General features: G+C 40.9%; 1 protein-coding gene across 8 annotated transcripts in view; it reads right to left on the minus strand.

The window, feature by feature from the left end:
* Nucleotides 1-20,377, minus strand: part of NAALADL2 (N-acetylated alpha-linked acidic dipeptidase like 2) — a 503,571-nt gene that overhangs the window by 419,839 nt on the left and 63,355 nt on the right. Inside the window, exon 1 of one of the 8 annotated variants that reach the window (XM_075098456.1) lies at nt 1,604-1,686. The exons of the other annotated variants lie outside the window; for them this stretch is intronic. The gene's annotated coding sequence lies outside the window, so the exon portion shown is untranslated. Of the gene's footprint in view, nt 1-1,603; nt 1,687-20,377 lie in introns of those variants that run through there. 8 annotated transcript variants of the gene reach the window in all.

Raw genomic sequence — 20,377 nt, forward strand, 5'->3', positions numbered from 1 at the left:
CAAGCAGCACAAATCGTGCAGTTACTAAAATCGGATAAAGATGCTTCAGAATGAAACCCCCTCTTCCTTTACCACCTGATGTTCAGAGGTTATACAAGTACCTCGCTGTAAATCACGTAGTTGGTGTGAGTCAAATAGCACCTCATTCCACAGAAGTCCGGTGTGCTGCCCAAGTGCTGCGTATTATTCACTGTACCGAACACAACTTCAAAATATATACGACCGCACCCGCCACATCCAGAGCTCTGCCGTTGTATCCCACTGTAAACCCTCCCAAAATAGGTGACGTGATGAAAGAAAAAAAAAGTATTAGAAAAAACAACAGCCTTAAATAAAATTTGTCAAAATGTAGAACTGGTGGAGTGTTCAATAAAATGGCTTACCACAAGAGAGCATACTTGCATATATAAACTGCTCAACAGTTAGCCAATTCCAGCAGTTCGGGGGTTTTTTAATTAAAAGATGTGGCTGACCTGCATATCATCATTGAAACCAAGGACTTTATCAAAGTGAAAAGCCCAACTAGCATCAGTGCTCTCTGGATGTATAGGCTAACATATCCCTCATCAGCTCAATAAAAACCCAAGGGTGCCTCTGCTCTCCAGAACTGCAAAACTAATAAACCATTTCATTTAATTTGAAACGGACTATGCTGAAATCCAGTTTACCTCAGAGTAACAGTGGATTGCATGCTTTTCTCCAGGGCACGTGGGGAAAACTAAGTATAAAAAAGCAAATGCATGGAAAAGCACACTGAATAGACTCGCATTTACAAACAGAGGACGGAAGAGTGCCATATTTATCAAATGTTAAAATCATATGCTGCTAAACCTCTTATGAAATGCATTGAAAACACGTTTCCATAATATCCTTTGAAGTAACTTTCTGAGCTGAATTGAAGTGGTACCCAAAAAGTTGTTGTTGTTGTTACTATTTTTAAGAAGTTATGATAAAATAAGGTGCCCTGGGCTTCCTCTGCTAACCAGTATTTTATTCTGGTTGTTTCCATCACCACCAAATGGACTATCCAACGGGGAAAAAACCTACAAACTGGGAAAAAACTTCAGCATTTTGCAGGGGAACCTTTCATCACTGGAAAGAAAATGCCTGTCCAATTACAATGCTATTTCTATTGCTGCGCTTCCATTACAGTGCTCTTACTATATAACACAATAGTTAAAGCATCTGCTCTGCATTAGTTCAGCCAAATATATTTTTGATGCATCCTTAATCGTTACGTAAATCAAAATCCACACATTATTTTTCCTTCCATAGGAGAAAAAAGAAGGTGAAAAAGCCTATTAAGATATAACCCTAGAGACCATCGCACTGTATGGCAGGAAAGCACCCAAATGTTATAGTGACAGGTAAGCAGAAACAGAATAGCAAATATGGATTAGGTGCACTCTGCAACTTTTAGTCAGAGAGACTTACAGTGAAATAAGTGGTACCAATAGTGTTTTCCTCTACAGCTTAGACCCAACTCCTGCAGCCCTTGAAATTGTACTAAGAACTCACAACGTTTTGCTAATACCGCCCAACAGGGAAGTGACATTTCAGAATCTGGCCCTGAACGCAATTCTCGTTAGATACTCTTAAGTACCTGAGTTAACGCTGGTAAGTCAGGATCAGGACAAGCAGCCAGGACGCTGGTGCCAGGATCAACTGGAGAAACGAGGCTCAACTCTACGAAGAAAAGTAGGATTTTGACAAGTGACTGAAAGCGAGGTCTCTCTTCCTATTCCTCATTAAAAGCAACCAACCACAGGGCATATAGGCTGTTTCAGGATAGATACTCTAAATCACATACATGAGAGCAAGGGAAGGAGGAGAGATGGCAAATCGTTGCTCTGCAACGACCAAGCTGGATCTGCCCAACGCAAGAACGTTTTTTGAAGAGTAAACCTCATTCTGGGTCACTCCCATAGCATTTCTGTTGACGCGTCCTCAAAGGCTTTGGGTCTCCTTAAAACACAAAAACCCAACCATCACCAAACCCAGAAGACAGTTTCACTGAACAGTTTTGACCAGCTCTAATTAAGATATATGCAACTCTTGGAGTCGCATGCCAGTCTGGTGCTTATTTGAAAGGCTTAAGTATTTAATAGATACCTTCACTTTTAATTACCATAAATGTCAAGAGCTTCCTGTAGGGTAAGAAGAGCTCCCCAAATGTTTCAATGATTTTTGAGCTTTATCTGAAGTGGTTAACTTTAGGATTTTGTAATGAAAGCAACCCTACCGCATTTCAAAAAACTAATAACCTTCATGCCTACGCGTTCTCACCCTAAAACATATCCAAGGACTTCACTGAATAATAGTGCCTCTTCTTGCACTTGACATTTATTAGTCATGATTTTAAAGTGAGGAGTATTTAATTACAAATAAAGGATCCCTGCCTTTGATAACCCTCAAGGAACTGCTAAGCATGAAATAAAATATGATGCTGGAGCCTCCCCTTTGACTTTGCCATGTATGTTTCTTTCTTTTCATAATTCTAATAAAATAGGCTGATTGTCAAAGTCTAATTTAAGACTTAATGAAGCAGTAAAGGTTGGGGTGATGAAAAAGAAGCTGGAACAATAACAGTAAAAACATAGTCATAGACTATGACGATCCAAGAAAAATTTTCTGGCCAATTAGATTTGATTGTGTTAAACAATGACAAACTACAGAAGTAATTAGAAATCACATACAGTGTGAGCAAGTGACTAAACGCTGGTGCTGGTTAACTTCATTTTATGCTTCCCGAAGACTGCCATATCCTTCTACCACATGCGTTTTAAACAAGAATCCAATTTAATCGTCAGAATTGTACTTTTGCCTCCCATTTAATTGTGGCCAAATTGTTTCCTGATTTTCATCTTCCCGCTGGCTCTGCTATTACAAACCACTATGAATATTAAAAGGATGTTATGGAAAACTTGTTCACATGTAGTCCAAGGTTGACAGTGACAGAAGAAATTAATAAGAAATCTCAGTGACTGAAGTTAGGCACATGCTTTCGAAATAAACATATATGCTTATTTTGTGTGTGTATATCGATCTATGTAGTTAAAGCAAAACAGTCATGGCACTGTTAAGGTCCATAGAGATCCACCCCCAAAACTGAATCACACAACCAACACTTTCACACACCACGTTAGCTGGCCCAACCAGCAGCAAAGCAGAACTGCTCTGCCAGTTCCAAACAGCTGAAAGCCCAGTTGTTTTTGCATTTAAAATACACCAAAAGGAAGTCTGAATCCACTAAAACACTACCATCGTGCAAACACACAAATAAGCGCTTTATGCCAGTGTTCAAGACTGAGGGTTATCACAATGGCTCAGCTCTACGCTGTGACGTCCTTCTTGACGTGAAATTAAACACAGACAGCCTTAAGATTTCATAAGCATCTTTGTATTCACAAAAAGGGCATAATACCATAGCAGCCATCGCACTGAAAACTGTGGAGACAGAACAATACTTAATATAGATGCTCACAGCCAATTTCATTAGTTCCTCAAAATAATACATACAAATAAAATAATAAATATATACAAATCTGACCGGTAGCACCATAAACAAATCCACATTACTACTGCGTTTTAAATCAGTACCCCAATCTTGATGTGTCTGTGAAAATAAAGCGGCGGGAGAAGGGAGAATTTTCAGAAGGCACAAACAGGAGTTTGCAGTTTTCTGGACTTTCTTACATTTTAACCTTCTCCTCCAAGTGATGCAACACTCATGAGAATTCTTCCCAGCTCACCCACTCAAGTTTTCAGACAATTAATTACCAGGAAAAATTAATGCACAGAAGGTCCTTCAACATCATTTCCACTGGCGTATTACTGAATGCAAACAGCGTGAATCTATCTGTACCGCTGCATACAATTAAAAACCAAACGTTTTAGATTTTTTGCGAGTACCTAGCAAGTCATGCATCAAGCTGTCTAACAGAAAACCTGTTTTCAGCCATGATTGCCACGGTCAAGGTGTAATAACGAGTGCCCGTACAAGACCGATCTTGTTCTGCTGACAGTGCAGGACAGGCGGTAACGTCCCAAGGTTAGATCATTCTCTGCTTCAATTTGACTCTTTCAAATTTGAATTCAGAGAAAATTCTTTCTGTGGCAAGAGCTACAGCAGGCTCATTTTGAGTTTTCAAGCTCAAATTTCTTAGAAATAGAAAAAAAAATAAATTCAGAATTGTCTTGTCACACAAAGTACAATCATCACATGTAAAGTGACCCAGTCAAGCTCACTCATCGTGCAGCAAGGCAAGTAGGAACACAAAAAAGCAGGACTAAAGCTAGACTGCTCTTCTACAGCACCTTTGAGCAGCGTGCGATCCTTCAAACCCTGACACAGATGCAGTAATTACAGTTCAACTTAAACATAGTCCCTTTTACTCCGCTCTCACCTTTAAGCAAATTTCTGTTTAACTGAGAGCTAGGTTCATCTTTAATCCCTCCCTTCCACACAATGCTCCAAGATAAGAGGATTTATCTGAGGGTAGCAAAGACGCATTACCTTTAGCGTTTGCTCAGAGCAACCTCTCCAAGGTTTTCTCTTCTCACTTTAGTCTGGTTCTAAATTGTACATTCATCCCTAAAAGGACTGCATTCATCCTGTCTTGTGAGTCATTATTTTGGATAAGACTGGACTAAACTAAAGATGGGAGATGATTCCCTTTGCACAAACCAATTTCAATATTCAGAGTAAAATCTGAAAAGGATGAAGGAATAACATGAATGTATTCAATCCAAAATATGGTTAGCCACTACAGCAAACCTACGGCTAAACACCATGGCAAAAGGGTCTTTCCATGTCACTACTAAGACAACCATGCTAAATACTGTCACTTGTTAAACCAGAGTTAGTTGCTTGGCGTTGTGTACAAGTGCTAGACACTGGCTGCAAGATCACAGCTCCCATCTCAAAGCGGGGCTGGCTGCTGCACACACTGAACTCACCTGGGTTCATAAGCACTACTCTGACAAGGAGCAGAATCAAATTGTTGGCAAAAAAATCTAATAGTGACATTGAGTTTCCCTGAAGATCACAGAGTTATCATCTTTCCTAGGCCTCCTCCCCTTCAGCCTTTCCCCGTGAGGCTGGCAGGGTTCAGATAAGGGTTCTGGGCATCTTGTTTGCCAAAACATATATTCTTTTGACCACAGAGGACAGTGAGCATGGGTTTAGTAAGTTCCCTTAAAACGCTAGTAGTAGAACTGATTTTTTTGTTTGTTTCATTCTAGCAATATTTGCTCAATTTAACCAAGTTATAATACTACGCTGTAAAAGGAACAAGACTGGAATCACCAGGTACCAGCCAAATTAGAGTCAATAAACCTTGTCCCAGTTCTAAGAGAGAATCTTTGACTTCTGTCAGCCCAAAATACCAACACTTACATCTACTCAGATGGATTGCCTAGGGAACAGCAGAAAAAGCAAGGGAAAAGAGCTAGCCTGGTTTACAGCATCAACGAGCAACATCTGCACCGTGGCACCACCTTAAAACTTAAAAGAATTATAGACGTAGAAGCAAAGGTCTCGCACCCCAAAAATAAGAAAGTGATTTGTTTCACTCTATTTCATACCGATGGCATGGGAATGACTGCTTAATAGAGATGGCAGGGAGATGCAAGAACATGAACGTGGAGAGCAGCACCTTGCGCAGTGCTGCTTTTCATAGGTAACTGAGAAATCACCCTGGTTGGCTGATGGAGCTTGGAGGGAAGCGGTTTTGTCCAGGCGCAGCTTTGCGTCTCTGGCAGCTGCTCAGGAAGTTTGCCTGGGACAAGGAAAGGGCAATTAGCCAGCAGCCAAGAACCAACCGACTGAGCCTCGGCTTTGCGGGGAGATTCCATTACACCAGCAGTAAGACCCAATTTATCCTTAAAAGGCTTGTCAACTGTTTTCAACCAGGTCAGCCTTATTCTGTAAATCAGGTCATTTAACTACAGTCTCGCTCTTGTTTCTGACTCCAAATATTAGTTCTGCTTCCCTGCAGTGCCACTGCTTTGCATAAACATTGTAGAAGCTCTAAAAACCAGATACTATGTCTACATCCTCCTCTCAGTGCTGCTCTGAATCTTTAATTCCTAACAAATATAAATCATCTCTTGAAAATAATGCTATATGTCTAGTTGGTTTAATATTTGATCATTATTTAGATCCTATACTTTCTAGTGTTGGAAACACTGAAATTGGTCAAGTAAAAAGATACGTTTTCAACTCAAGCACCGGAAGTGCACATTTTGTGCACTTCATTTCATTTTATAGTCCGCAAGAACTATCACAATTTTTAATAAACTTGTATCTGTGATTTGAAGCCAAACACTTATGCTCAAAAGGCACAAATTTATTAACTACAAGACACCCAATGTGGTAATAAAAGTTATTCCCCAGTGGTACATTGCAAATGGGCTGTAAAAATTACATTTTATTAATCCAGCTGCAATTAAAGAATAACAGCTGTACCATTTGCATTGCAATGCCCCACTTCTGGGGAGACGACAAATATTGTTCATTATTCATTATATATTGTTGATGGGCAAACATTTTTCTTAGGCCAGTAGCGATGTCTCTTGGGCACAACTCCTCCTTGTGATTGCAAACCGAGTTCTCCTGGTACCACGGGGTTTGCAAATGCTAAGAGTCTGTCTTACTTTCTTCTACGATGTTCCACATTTCAAAGAGAATGATAAATTTCCGCTGAAGCCAACAAAACTAAGCAACACACACACACACATATATCTATAGAGAAGTATCTGGCTAACAAGTTTCTAAAGTGTTCCTGACAGTTGCTTACTTTTCTACAATTAAAAAGCCAGTAACACAGCCTCTGTCTCTTTATTGGGATGACACATTCATATGTTTGGCAGGTAAAAAACAAGAAGCAAAGAAAAAGAGTAGCTAAAATTTAGCTAATAAATGTAGAGAACTACCTATTATTTTTTATTGTAAAAATTAACTATGGAAATCATCCTTCTTTGGAATTAATTAACACTGCATGCAGTCAAATACAGGCATCATCCTGCTTCCATGGTTTGCCATGCTCTGGCTTCAGGGTTGGAGTACATGTAGTGCTCTGCAAACATGAAGACAGTTAAAAAACAACATTACAGTGAGATAAAAGTTGTATGAATTCTGAAAACACATACGAAGCCACAGTAGGTCAAACAAGCAGGGTATATAACAATCAAATATTGGCATTCTGCTGCGTACATCAGAGAGTCTCAACTACCTCAGCTTCGTTATGATCCTGATGGCTCCAGCACGAACAGAACACCTTTAGAATTCTCCATTTAAAATTAATTTCATTTGAAGCACTACCTGCAGCCCACAAGATTTTTTAATTAATATTTACTCAATTTCTGACAGGTTTTCAAACCATACGGTAAAGATAGCACCAACCCCTACGAGATAAATATCGTATTGAACTCTGCAGCCTTGTTTATGTTGCTGACTACAAAATAACCATTAGCTAGTTAACCATTTGCAAACCCAGCAATGGTAACAAGCACAAAAACAATAAACAAATACTTTTGCTGTCACAACCAGAGACTAACAGAGTAAAATATTTAGGCATATCTGACAACACAAACAGAATTTGAAAGTTACATTTGACAAAACAAAGACTTAAAGTATGTTGCAAATTCACCTCCCAACAAAAAAGGATACGCAGCCTTGTGTATCGCTGTATGTACCTCAGGGAATTAGTTACACGTATACAAGTCGTTAGCACTGAGAGCTCTGATGAGTTACAATGACTTTGCAATGTTGGAAGCAACCGCACAAACAGCAGCAGCAGGTCCGGTTGCAGCTACGCATCTCTCTGCTGCACCAAATGTTTTTTGCTCAAGGCTTCTCCAACCAAGAACATGACAAAATTTCTAATGACTTCACAGAATCCCAGACTGGTGGGGGTCAGAAGGGCCCTCTGGAGCTCACCCTGTCCCACCCCCTGCTGGAGCAGGCACCCCCAGAGCAGGGGCACAGGGCCGCGTCCAGGCGGGGGGTGAATGTCTCCAGGGAAGGGACCCCACAGCCTCTCTGGGCAGCCTGTGCCCCTGCTCTGGCACCCGCACAGGGAAGGGGTTTGTCCTCATGTTCAGGTGGAGCTTCCCGCGTTCCAGCTTGTGCCCGTGGCCCCTTGGCCTGGCGTTGGGCACCGCTGAAAAGAGCCCGGCCCATCCCCCTGACACCCGCCCTTCAGATATTTATAAGCACTGATGAGATCCCCCCTCAGCCTTCCCTTCTCCAGGCTGAACAAGCCCAGGTCTCTCAGCCTTTCCTCACAAGGGAGATGCTCCTGTTCCCAATCACCTTAGATCATCTTCACTAGACTGTGGGAGCTGGAGCAATGGGGCTGAGGGTTTCATGGGATTTCACTGAGCCCTTGGACACAGGCAGAACGCAGTCTGGTGAAAACACTGAACGTACCAGGCTTCATGTACAAAGATGCAACTATCCTCCCCCTTACCAAGGTCAACATCGCCAAAAGGGGATTCCCTGCGTCTTGGTACCAGGGACCCATTCTGCCCAGTCATCAAGGCTGGGTGCAAAGAAAGAATAGGCTGGGAAATCCAGTTCTCGTGCCTTATTGCCCTTCCCCCGTAGGACCCCCTTTTCACCCTCTTTGCCTCCAAAGAAATAATTGTTTTGGGGAGAAAGCGAGCAAAGGTTTGCAAAGAAAAATCGATGCCTACCAACCCAAAGGGCCGCAGCATAGATTAAACTTTATGCACAAGATACCTAAAGACTGAGAGCAATACAAGATGACTTTACCAGATTAGCAGCAAAATCAAGATACTGTGGAATTTGGGCAAGGCTTCCCTACAAGCACACGCTTTCCCCCTTCCTTTGCACCTCCCTACTTAGGCAAACAAAAGGCAGCCCTGTCGTCTCTACCCTACTATTCACTGCATTTTTCTTTGCTTTTGCAAATGAAGTCTCTCGAGTGCACTGAAAACAGTATCAACTTTCTGACTTGCCTACATCGACTCAGACATTCTGTGATGTTCACCGATAAAAGTGGCAGAACGTAAACATCTATTTTGAAGAAGCACGTGGCAAGCTAGCAACGTGGCTGGCTGCCCTCTTACCGGCTTGCTGACGGAGTAGGAATTATCATTCCTTCTGGAATAAAAACACAACCAAAGTAGCGATAATAGTATTGTTTACTTCTAAAGTATTAGGAAGCTTTATTTTTTGTCATATCACATTTTCTAGATAAAGATTTCAGACTGACAGTTTGTAATTGCTACTACAGGGAACAACTTCAGAGCATTTCCTCTACGATAACGGGAATAAGCCTTGACTTGTAGACACAAGGACTGAGGCTGTGAATATACTTTCATCCCAAAAAATCCAAACCCCCACACTGAATCTGAAGATCTGCAAAAGTTTGTGTGTAGACCTGATCCAAGACCTTTCCTCTTCCTGAAACATCTCTCCCTCCTCTTTGCTGAAATCCTACTAAATCCATCAAAAGGTCTACACAGATGTGACAGGCTCTGCTAAGCTTGCTGCCTTCTTCAATCTCACGCACACCGTGGCATTTTCTAGATCTGAAACGCACGTTACAAAGGTTTCCTGTTGACCCAAAGCAGCTTCACAGGATGGTACATCTGAGGAATGGGAAGAGGAAAGCACAGGCTACCTATTTGCAAAACTTCTGACGGAAAGAGCAGGAGACTTCACAGAGAGGTCTGTGAAGTCTGAATCACAGAGAAAGAAGGGAGCAAGGAAAAAGCATTTAAGGAGAAAAACAAAGGTACAAAACTGATTTTTATTCTTTCCAGTTAACTCATTAATTCACTGAAATAAGCATGGTCATCCAGGAACAGGAGATGCATGCGCACTACCAGTTTTATCACCATTTGAGTTCCTCAACACTGCATTTACAACTTGCCCTATGAGCTCCGCTTCCTTATAACCTTACTTCTAATATGATCTAGTATGATCAAATAGTTTCTTAATAAGTAGACGACCAGTAGGTGGGGTGGGGCGGTAGTGTTTGGTTTTGTGTTTTGTTTGGGGTTTTTTTTGATAAAGATATACAACAGTAGTCACGAATTGCCACTTCCAGGCCACAAGACTGACCTACTTGAAGGATTTTCTTTTTTTCTGGAATTTTGTATTCAACCCTCAACTGATTTCAGAGCAGAGTACAACAAAGCTTCATAAACTTACTATGCAGAATCTATAAGAAAAAAAACTTGTACATTCTGAACTTAAAATCGTATAGGGAGAACGAACAGAAACCCCACCTCTTGCACACTGTTGGTAGGTGGTAGGGGGGAAATTAGTGCATCTCTTCTCTCTCAGGTTTCCGAGAGAGCAAAAATCTCTTTTAAATGGGAACCATCTTTGCTTGAAGAAGTGGTTTCCAGCTTATGCAGACCACGAGTCCTGTAATCCTACCTTACAGTAGGAAGCACAGACACACTGCCTGTCAGGACTGTCTTCAGGTTCCCATGCCAAGTACAACCCGCTGCTTGTTGCTCTAGGCTGTGCTGAAAGGCACAGACTACCCCCAAGTATATACTCTTTCCAAAACTGTTTGCTATGCCAAACTTTTATTTTCGCCACATAAAGTTTAGCATTACCTCAGTTGCCGCTCAGTGAAATATTTTTAAAGGACCTGAAGCGTTACAGTCACTTTCCATTAAGCGAAACGTTTGGAAACCTCAGATAAGCTCAGGGAAAAAAAAAAAAATTAATGTGTAGGGCCTAAATGTAAGAAAACCCAGCAGGCTCTCACACATTAGAGCAGTGTGGGTTCCTGAATTCGGCTCTCAAAGAACCCAAATACAACAATAATGATCTTGGCACAGGGCATTTCCTGCAGATTAATGACCAGCAGGGAGGACTTGATGGCCCACAGTGCAGCCAAGGGCCATTAACCCCAGCCAGTCATTAATCCCCAGGAAATGTCCTGTGCCAAGATCATTTTCTTATTCCAAAATGAAAAGCAGCAGAGACTATGTAGGTTTTCTTGTTTTGTTTTGTTTTAATGAATGATGCTATTCAACTGCTACCTCCAGGGTGTAACACCTATGTAAGTTAAGCTGCTGTAGTTTAACTGAGAGACTGCCAGTGCAGAGGATGAGCAAAGCACACGACCCAAGCAGAAAACACTCGCTGCATACAAGGCCAACAGCAGTTAGGGGATGGCTGCAGCCTTATTCCTTGCTCAGAAACATGAAGAACTGCTGAATCACTGTAACATCAGCAAAGATGTTGCCGTGAGCTGCATTTAATCACTGCCAACTGTGCTGCTGCGCACACTCTCAGCAGTAAGAGGCACGTATCTGCCTCGGCCGTGCAAAAAACTCGTAGGTTGCTCTAGAACGGACAGTGCCATGGACTTTACACAATACCTTATGGAAGAAAAAGGACGGTTATCATGCTCATTACCGTTCCTGTCACTTACACCTGTTGGTAACTCACACTTCCCGAAAATCACATCCCAAAAAAACCCTGCCAAAGTAGTCTAGAACAATATCCGATTTCTGTGGACAATTGCATAAAAGCTCTCAGTTTATAGCAAGTAGGTATGGATTAGCATAGACTCAGAATACAACAGAACAATAAATCCATGTTTACAAGCTGCCTTGTCACCATAAACTTCAGCAGTCTGTTAGCAGGCAATTTGAGTGCTTCACTACGGTGTTTCTTCAGCACGGATAACGAAACACACGGCTGGAGGGCTCCCACTGCAGCTCATGAGCAAAGCCAACTTGCAGGTACTGCTGGGACTCACTGCGATAACCCTGTGTACCCGGGACTCCTGATGGGCTTATTCACACAGTATCCTCAAAGATACCCATGTTGAAGGTAGGAAACTTGCACATAGAGAAGGATTTTTCAGAGGGCGTCAGGTGAATTACCATCTTTGAGATGTTGGACCATGCTGAACATGCTGAAAATTCATACAGCCTATCACAAAATTGGCTGGCAAAGGATTACGCAGGGGCAAGCACTAAATTCCCTGAAGTACACGCTTTTAGAAACATTTTTATTATATTGACCACGTGGATGCAGAGAGGGGAAGCCTTATCTTTAAATTCAGAGTTTAGCATATCTCCAGGTTATCAAGACTGCACGTCGGTGAGCCTAATTTTGCTGGGCTATAATCACGCAATTAAAGCTTCTCGCAAACAGCATTATTGCTCCTTTAAATACCAACACATCACCAGACTTCAGGTTAAGAGATTTTTTGTTCTATAAATACCGCCTTAGTGTCTTACAAATTAAACGAGGCCTTGGCAGAAAAAAAGCCTTAAAAATTATTCTAAGCAACTAATCTCCAAGAAATTTTACCATCCTCTCCTTTGTAAATTGACTCGTCTCTAACTAAACAACTCAGTCCTGAATAAGTAAAGAGTTCTCTCTTCTCAGAAGCACGTCTTCTTTCTCCTCTACAACGGCAGTCATAAATTTACCTGCCAACTTAGTGCCTGAGAAAGACACTTGCTATTTTCTCATAGTTTTAAGCTGAGCTTACTGATGGACTATCTCCCCCGCACAGTCCCTTTCTAATCTTCTCTAAAGTGCTCTTGACAAAGAGCAGCCTAGATAAAAAAGGGATTTTTCTGTACTAGGGAAGAACTTACATGTGTTTTTATTTAGCAGTAAACAACTGTGTGCGGTTACTTGCTCTTACAGTCCCAGGCAAATAAGCATCCTCTCCCCGCCTCAAGGAAAGGAGCACATACAGTACTCAGGAGCATCAGGCTCTCATCAAGATTATATGTGAGCAAAGGGGAATGATCCCAGCACTCTTTCAACAAGTGTGTGCTGTTGTCCTCTGTTATATATAATTTACTGGGAATAAAAATAATTCATGAAAACGATTCAGGAAGGACTGAGTAGAACCAGCAACGCTTTTCAGGAACTTGTTGCCCAGCTGCTACAAAGGTCAGCTCTTCTAGCCTCTTGATTAGTTTGATAACATTTATTCCCACAATGAAAAGCAACATTGAAGGTTTTCCTGTGTTAAGAAGCAGAACAGCACACTGCATTAACAGAGGACGGGTTATTCACTTACTTTCCACAGAGCGGAGTAGGGCACCAGAAACCAAAACACAGAAGTAATTCAGCTCCTTGTCCAAAGATGTACCCAAATACCACATGAAGTTGAAAACACACTCCATGAAATGCTGCTTTTAGCCTCTTGCCCAAGCCTCCTACAGACACGTCAAGTTGGGAAAAGCGAAAACAACTCTACACAAACACACCATAATAGCCTTTTTTCTTCAGAACAGACGTGCTCAGAGCAAAGCAATTATACCTCACCCTGAAAAACGGCATCGGTTGCAACGCGATCTCCACACCAGCAAGCCTCTCCTGCGAAAGGGCAACAGGCCGAAAGGGAAGGAAACTGCAGATCGCCAGTGGGGTCTGAATTTCCAGGTTGATCTTCACCACTGAAGGAAAGTTACTACGGGATATATTACACGGGACTGGATTTCAAAAGCAGTACCAACCAACCTGTGGCAAAGAACTAACTTCTTAATTACGCAAACAGCTGCTCAGAGTTTTACAGCCCAAAGCCAGTCCTGTACAGAAGAGACCTTGTCAACCTCTCCGTGGAAAGGTAAAGAAATCCCAGATACTATCATCAATGAACGAGGACAATCTAATACAACATAGGGCAAAATTCTGTTTACTTATTCTGACACAAATCTAGCAAGACTCCACTGATTTTGGCAAAATCACTAACCACAAATGTACTGTTTGTAAACACACAGTATTCAGATAGAAAAGACAATCCTAAACTGAATTGTATTATTTTATTTAAATTTGAAATTGAAACCTTAGTATTAAATTGAATATATTAATACCTACTACAATACAGTAGATATTAATACAGGCAATCATTATTTAGTATGGACTTTTTCCCCTAGCTTTTTTTAAATTAATAATCTTACCCCTCAATAGGAATAGGGTTTTTTTAGAAAATAATACGATCTCAAATAAAAAAGCAGTTATTACCTTGACACAGTAATTGGAGCCCCCCTCGGTGTGCACCTGTGAACCTTTAATTCTGCCAGCCCAATATATTGACTTTTCTGGGTCAAAATTAGGGAACACATCAGCAACCTCAACAGTTGACACAACAGCAGACAGAGGAAAGTTTAAATATTTAAATTCTTTCAGTGAAACCTTTGAATGTTGGTGCAAAAATCTTTTCAACAGAAAAACAACTCTCTCTGCTAACTGTGGTAACTTCAATTGCTGACAATGTTTATTTGTGCTACAGTTTTTCCAAAGGACGTGCAAGTTTTCAAAAATTAGTGAAAAACAGTTTTTACATCTGCTCAAGAATTTAGAAGCACAAGTTCCAGATCAAATTTGTCAAGAACAATATATCCAAATTCCCCTGAAGTCCTTCTTTCTTCATCTCCTATCGGAGAAGCTGTAAGTAAGAAGCATCCTAACAGTTCTAAAAGAGCTCAGGATTGGCTTTGACCTCTCTCCTAGGTGCACTGACCTCTCTACTGAGCAGCTTCACAAGTTGTCCTCAAATTAATGCAAGGTTTCAAATTTTTGCTAGTTGGCAAGTAGGCTTAAACACCAGTAAAAGCAAGGCCTGCAGTTGTTTGGGGTACACCCACCTGGTGGACAGGTTTTCTATTCACACATTATACATGTTTTCCTTCAGCTTCAAGTTGAGATGAAACAAGGGGGGGGGGGGGGGGGGGTTTGAGGGAGAAATATTAGAAGGAAAAGAATCCCCATACATCTTATGTAGGAAAGAGAAGAAACATGATTTTCCCTTACAGAGCTCTGAAGAAGCTTTTAAGAATTATATGGGCTTTTCAAAAAAGGATGCTTTCTTAAATATTACCTGCCCCACTATTGGTAAAACTTGGTTCTAAGTCCAACTGGGACTAACCAGTTCAACAAGGATCACTACAATTTACAGAAAAGCGAAGGAGATGGTTCTGAAAACTAACAAGGAAGACACACAGAAAAAAAAAAACCTACACGACTGCTATAAAGGCAAATCGTACTGCCTGCAGCTTTTACTTTGAAGGTCAAATATTCTCCGAGTCATCAAAGAAATTGCTCTTCAAAAGGTGAGAATAACAGTTCCTGTATACAGAAATGTTCTGCCCAGCTATTTTGTGCAGAGAGGACCAATGATAGGCTTTTTCATTCCTGGCTGGGAACTGCAGGCCAAATGTCATGCTAAGATAATAACGGGCTGATTTCAGAATATTGAGAAGCAGCTTGAAAGTGAAAAAACAACTTCCACAAAATGAAGAAAAGGCAGCGCTTCCATAAAACTGCAGCTCGAGATGATTTAGGGGAGTGATCAAATTCGATTCAGTATCTTTGTTCCTCTAAATTATCAATCTGTAATTACTGCCATTGTCATAATAATTTGTATCACTTGTAATTTACCCAATTAAGAAAGAGGCAGATGCTAAAACCCAAATTACATGATTACAACAAAGGATGCTACTGATATTGTGTGCGCTCCAGTTCGCCGTGCCCTTTAGAGTGGACAGCTTCTGTTTATCTCTGGGGAGGCAGAATTGCAAATTCTTCTACATTTTTTCCCCCTTTAAACAAACAGTATTTAACATGTAAAAAAGCTCCCAACTACAGAAACTGCTCCATTGTGTCAATGTTAATAATGCTGAGTCTTAGGATACGATTGATTTTCCTGAGCAGTTGAAAAAGTCGAATTCAACAGGGGAAAAATTGACCTGTGCATTTCCACTAAGGATACAGTTTTCCCAGAGCCATTTTCTCCTGAGTGAATGTGGAACTTGGAGGTTTTGCATCCCCTTCGAACCGCTGCTGACACAGGGCACCCCTACACCCAGGGGCGGGTTTTTGGCAGGAAGGCAGCAAGAAGCTTAAAAATCTACTCCTCAACATTTTTCTTCCGAATCGACGCTGCCACCTCCCACTTAGCCAAGAACTCACATCTCTTAGTTGATTAACATCCTCCATTTTGCATCTACTCACATGGCTTTATTCCGCACAGATCAATGAATGCGTACTTGAGCTCTCCTGGACATGACACCACTGCTGACTTCAAGAGTACAAAACCTGGCTCATCTTTCCACCTTCCAAGCCTTGTTAGTAAAAGCAGCAAAGGTTGCCTCTCTATCTCACCCTGATTACTCAGCACACAGAAAAATTCTGGAGCCACTCTCCCTTGTTTACAACTTATAGTTCTCTAAAAATATTAGAGATGTTCTTTCCCTTTCTCCACCCACAAGACAGTCACTGCAGTTTACCTCATTCGCCCCCTATTTCCACAGGGAATGACTCATTTGTGAGCGCAATTTTTCTCCAAACCAGATCACGCAGAAGAGGAATGCTGTTTTCCCAGTGCTGCTGTTAGAAACAGAGATTGAAAAAGGACCGAAGGACTTGCCTGCGGCCACGGGATTACAGTATGTTGCAGTTTCCATTATTCTTGGCTGGTCATTCTAAACATCATGTTTAAAATGTCGCATCCCACCTCCCCCAGATTAAGTTTAGAAATAACTCCATCCTACAAAACTGAAATGTAGATTTTTGAAACTTCAGGAGCTCAGATGCATTTGTAACTCACTGGGCTGTGGGTGTTTTTTTTTTTTGTTTAACCCTTTGTAAATTCATGGATGCTCCCACACCTTAATACTCCCTTTTCAGAGTGTAGGGGGCAAAGGTCACCACAGATTTTGGTTTGAGATATTCTCATCACATGTCCATTTTATTCCATCACAAAAGCAGTTACAGAAACTTGCAGAAAGACACTACTGACTTTATTTACTTTCTTATTTATTCTGCAGCAGCCAGACACATGTCTGTACTGTTCCTTAGAGCTGTTACTGCTGGAAGGTAATCTAATTGAGCCAGAGCCTTCAACACATCAAGCAGACGGCTATAAATAATGCAAAGGTGCTGAACTTAGTGGAGATATCACAAAAAACATTCACACCATTAAGTCCAACTTGTTAGAACATCTTTAGGCCAAGGCACGGTATACATATCTTTACAACTAACTTAGGAATTCAAGACCCACTCGCCAATGTATCAAATTCTTCTCTGTCCATCTGTAAAGCAAACAGTGCATGCACTTGTAAATCCCCCTTTAAGTTCTGTTTCTACTTCTGTTTCTCTTTTGTTTCCCCACTTCCAAAAACTTGTGCTGAATACATAAACTGGTAAGTACTGGGCGCTCTGAAAAACCCAAACGAACCAGCTGAACCTGCACATTTATTACACGCCAGGTCACCACATGCATGTTCAGAGAATTAGAATTTTTTCTTTTTTTTTTTTAAAAGGGTAGCAAGTACAGAAGACTACGATACAAGTAAAAGGTTTGTTTACTTCCCTGCTAACCTCCCAATCTGCTGTCCCCATCAGCTGCATTGCTCAGCTTGAATTATTGTGTTGAAATTCTGATTTTAGGGGAAAAAAATCTGAAGAAAAAGGATGAAGATCAGGGCTTCTATTTTTCTGCTTTAGCTAATGAGAAGGCATGGAGGTTTACATTCCCATTACCTCTACCAGTCTCTTCCGTTCCTGTGCGTATGTGTCTGTGTAGGACACTCTTAAAAGCAGCAAACATTCCTAGAAAATCTAGCTAGCATGTCAGAGTAACTTCTGCAATTCATCTTTAAATAGGTTTCAACAGCAATCTTTTCATTTGAATAAAAGCTTGCTTAGCTGTTTTGCAGACAGCCCGAAGAATGAAGCATTCGTCTCAACTTGCAAAAGACTTGATAAGCGCATAAGGATAGTTCATCTCTAAAAAGGAAACACTTTTAAGCGCCATTTAAAACCATTTCACCGCTTTTAAAAAAAAAAATGTATGTTTTCATAACCTGCTGCTTGCACAGAAAGCCCACCCATAAAAGAAAGTGGAAATTCATGTCATAAACGTCAAGTCTTTCGGGTTTCCACCAACTAATGAACAAAAATAGCCTTAAGTAGTTAACCACTACTTATTCCCAGTTGCTGGCTTGTATTTTAAAGGAAGTCTGGGATTCATACTTCCAGTAAGCTCAAGCACTAATCATCTTGAAGACAACCTTCAACTACATACTTCAAGCAGGCTCCATCTCTAACCTCTTCCCTCCAGCAGAAGCAAACAGCCAGAACTGTACCTCAGGGAGAAGGATATGAGCCTGCCTCTCAGTTTCAAGCAAGTCTGGAAAAAAACATGAGATTTAAGAGAGATGGGAAAGCACTGACAGGACAGATTAGCAGCAATGGCAACACTGGGAAAAATAACACAGGAGACAGAGGCAGCTGATGCAAGTCAGTCTTTCCTTTACAAACTAAGAGAAGCTTCTCATCAGCTTTCGATTTTACGATTTGGGAAGAAAAACCAAATATTTTTATTTTAAAGATGTTTCTCACCTTCATTTTTGTCTTTCCCTTCCTATAATTATATAGCTCTTGGACACATCATAGATTGCCCTATTTGGCTTTTCCTCTCAAAAATAAATTTGTCGCTTTCCCCTTCTCTGGGAAATTACCACCGATGTCATTTGGGAACAGTACTGACATTATTTTACCATTTGGGAAATAACCCATTGAAATAATCAGCCCACATCACTTGAGTGATGTAAAGCACAGCTCCACTGTAGCTAAATCCTCAAGCCCAAAGAAGCATTGCTTTGTACATTCACTATAAGACACCCCAAAGTGCCACTCCAGGCAAGGTAAGGTGACAAATTTGATTTAGTGTTAACTGAGGAGTATTTACATTTATTTATTTATACATAAATTTATATAGGTATATATGTATATATAAAAGAATCCAGGTGGCACGGGTTAAGTAGGAACATGGAATCAGAATTTAAAAAAGAAAAACCAAATAACAGATGTCTGTCTCTGGAATGCTCGTCACCTTTAGTAGTGGTGGAAGTAATCTGCGTATTAATTAAGCCCTAGCTAAAGTTCAGCCCCTTAATTTTGTAAGAATGGAGAACAGGCTGCCATAGATGGCTTCCCCAGTAACTGTTTTGCACTTGTTATGGTTTAGCTGTAATGGGGAAATGGTTAATGGCAGGAAAACATTACATCTAAACAAAAACCTACTTAAGGGGAAGAACAGCAAGTGCCTTGCTTCCAAAGAAAATGAAAAGCCTTTGGGGGGGGGGAGGGAAACAACTTCCTCTGCTTCGTTTTGCCCCTCAGTTTTCTTCTTCTGGAACGAAGTAATACATGGAGATAGTTTTAAACGAAGAGCATTCATTCATCAATCACGTACAAAATATTTTTTCAACTGTATCTTATGGTTTTATTTTGTTTTGCACATCCTGGCTAGCATTGCCTCTTTTTTTTGTTTGCAAAGACTCCTTTTCTCTAGGAAAAGCATGCCTCCGTTAAAGAACTAGGAAAACAGTACTTTCTAATGCATGAAAACAGAAGTCTTCTAATGCCTGATTCTGTCAAATGCACACAAACAGGTGCGTCCACTAGAAAGCCATTTCTTACACCATAACACAACCAAAAATCCTGCCTTGATGAATGCCCAGAGTATGAAACTAAGAGCCACTACAATTCAGCCAGGTGCTGTGACCTCTGGGGATGCCCGAGCAGCCACATCATAGCAGAAAAGCACATAATTGTCTAAAGAGAACAAGCTCTGCTACAGGAAAACTTTTAACTGCTGAGTGAACAGGGCTTAATCAAACCCCTAAAATTCATCATATGTTTACACGCTTTCCCAAACAAGACAGCAGGGTTTCCATCAATTTACTTCGACAGTCAAACTTTTAACATACCTTTAATGAAACGTTTGTGTTTTATTTCTTACAGCTACACGAGTCTTCTCAAACTTTTTCCCTGAGATTTAACCCAAGTGCATCACAAGTCTTTTTGTCACAGCTTTCACACACCATCAAGTTCTGGTAGGCATATAAATTCTGCTGATACTTAGCTATGAATTCACAACATAAAATTATTTCAGTATGAATCATACCTTAGCACTCTGTGTAAACATCCCTGATGTTTCACATTTGCATACTGTTCTCAAACTGCCAAGCATATGGTTTCAGACAGGACTGGAGACAGACCGAGAGAGATACGGGCTTTGTCTATCTATGCTACCTCACACTAGTATTACAGTATTAGCTATTAAAAAAAAAATATATCAAGTTGTAGCTAGAAAAGAATATGCCTCTATTAGACTACCTAGAAAGGTTTATATTTGTCACCACCAACTTCCTTGAGGTTGTCCATATATACACAAGCAACACAGGAACTACTACTAAGTAATACACAAGGAAAATGGGAGTCTGGAGCGGCCCCTCCAGGACCCGCACATGGCCAAGCATGGCGCTGCAGCCCCTTGCATTACCCCACGTACGGAAGAAAGCTGTGCTGAGGACTGACGCTTCCTCCCAAAAACTTGCC

The sequence above is a fragment of the Phalacrocorax aristotelis genome, chromosome 7 (assembly GCF_949628215.1).
Source record: "Phalacrocorax aristotelis chromosome 7, bGulAri2.1, whole genome shotgun sequence".
Taxonomy (NCBI): domain Eukaryota; kingdom Metazoa; phylum Chordata; class Aves; order Suliformes; family Phalacrocoracidae; genus Phalacrocorax; species Phalacrocorax aristotelis.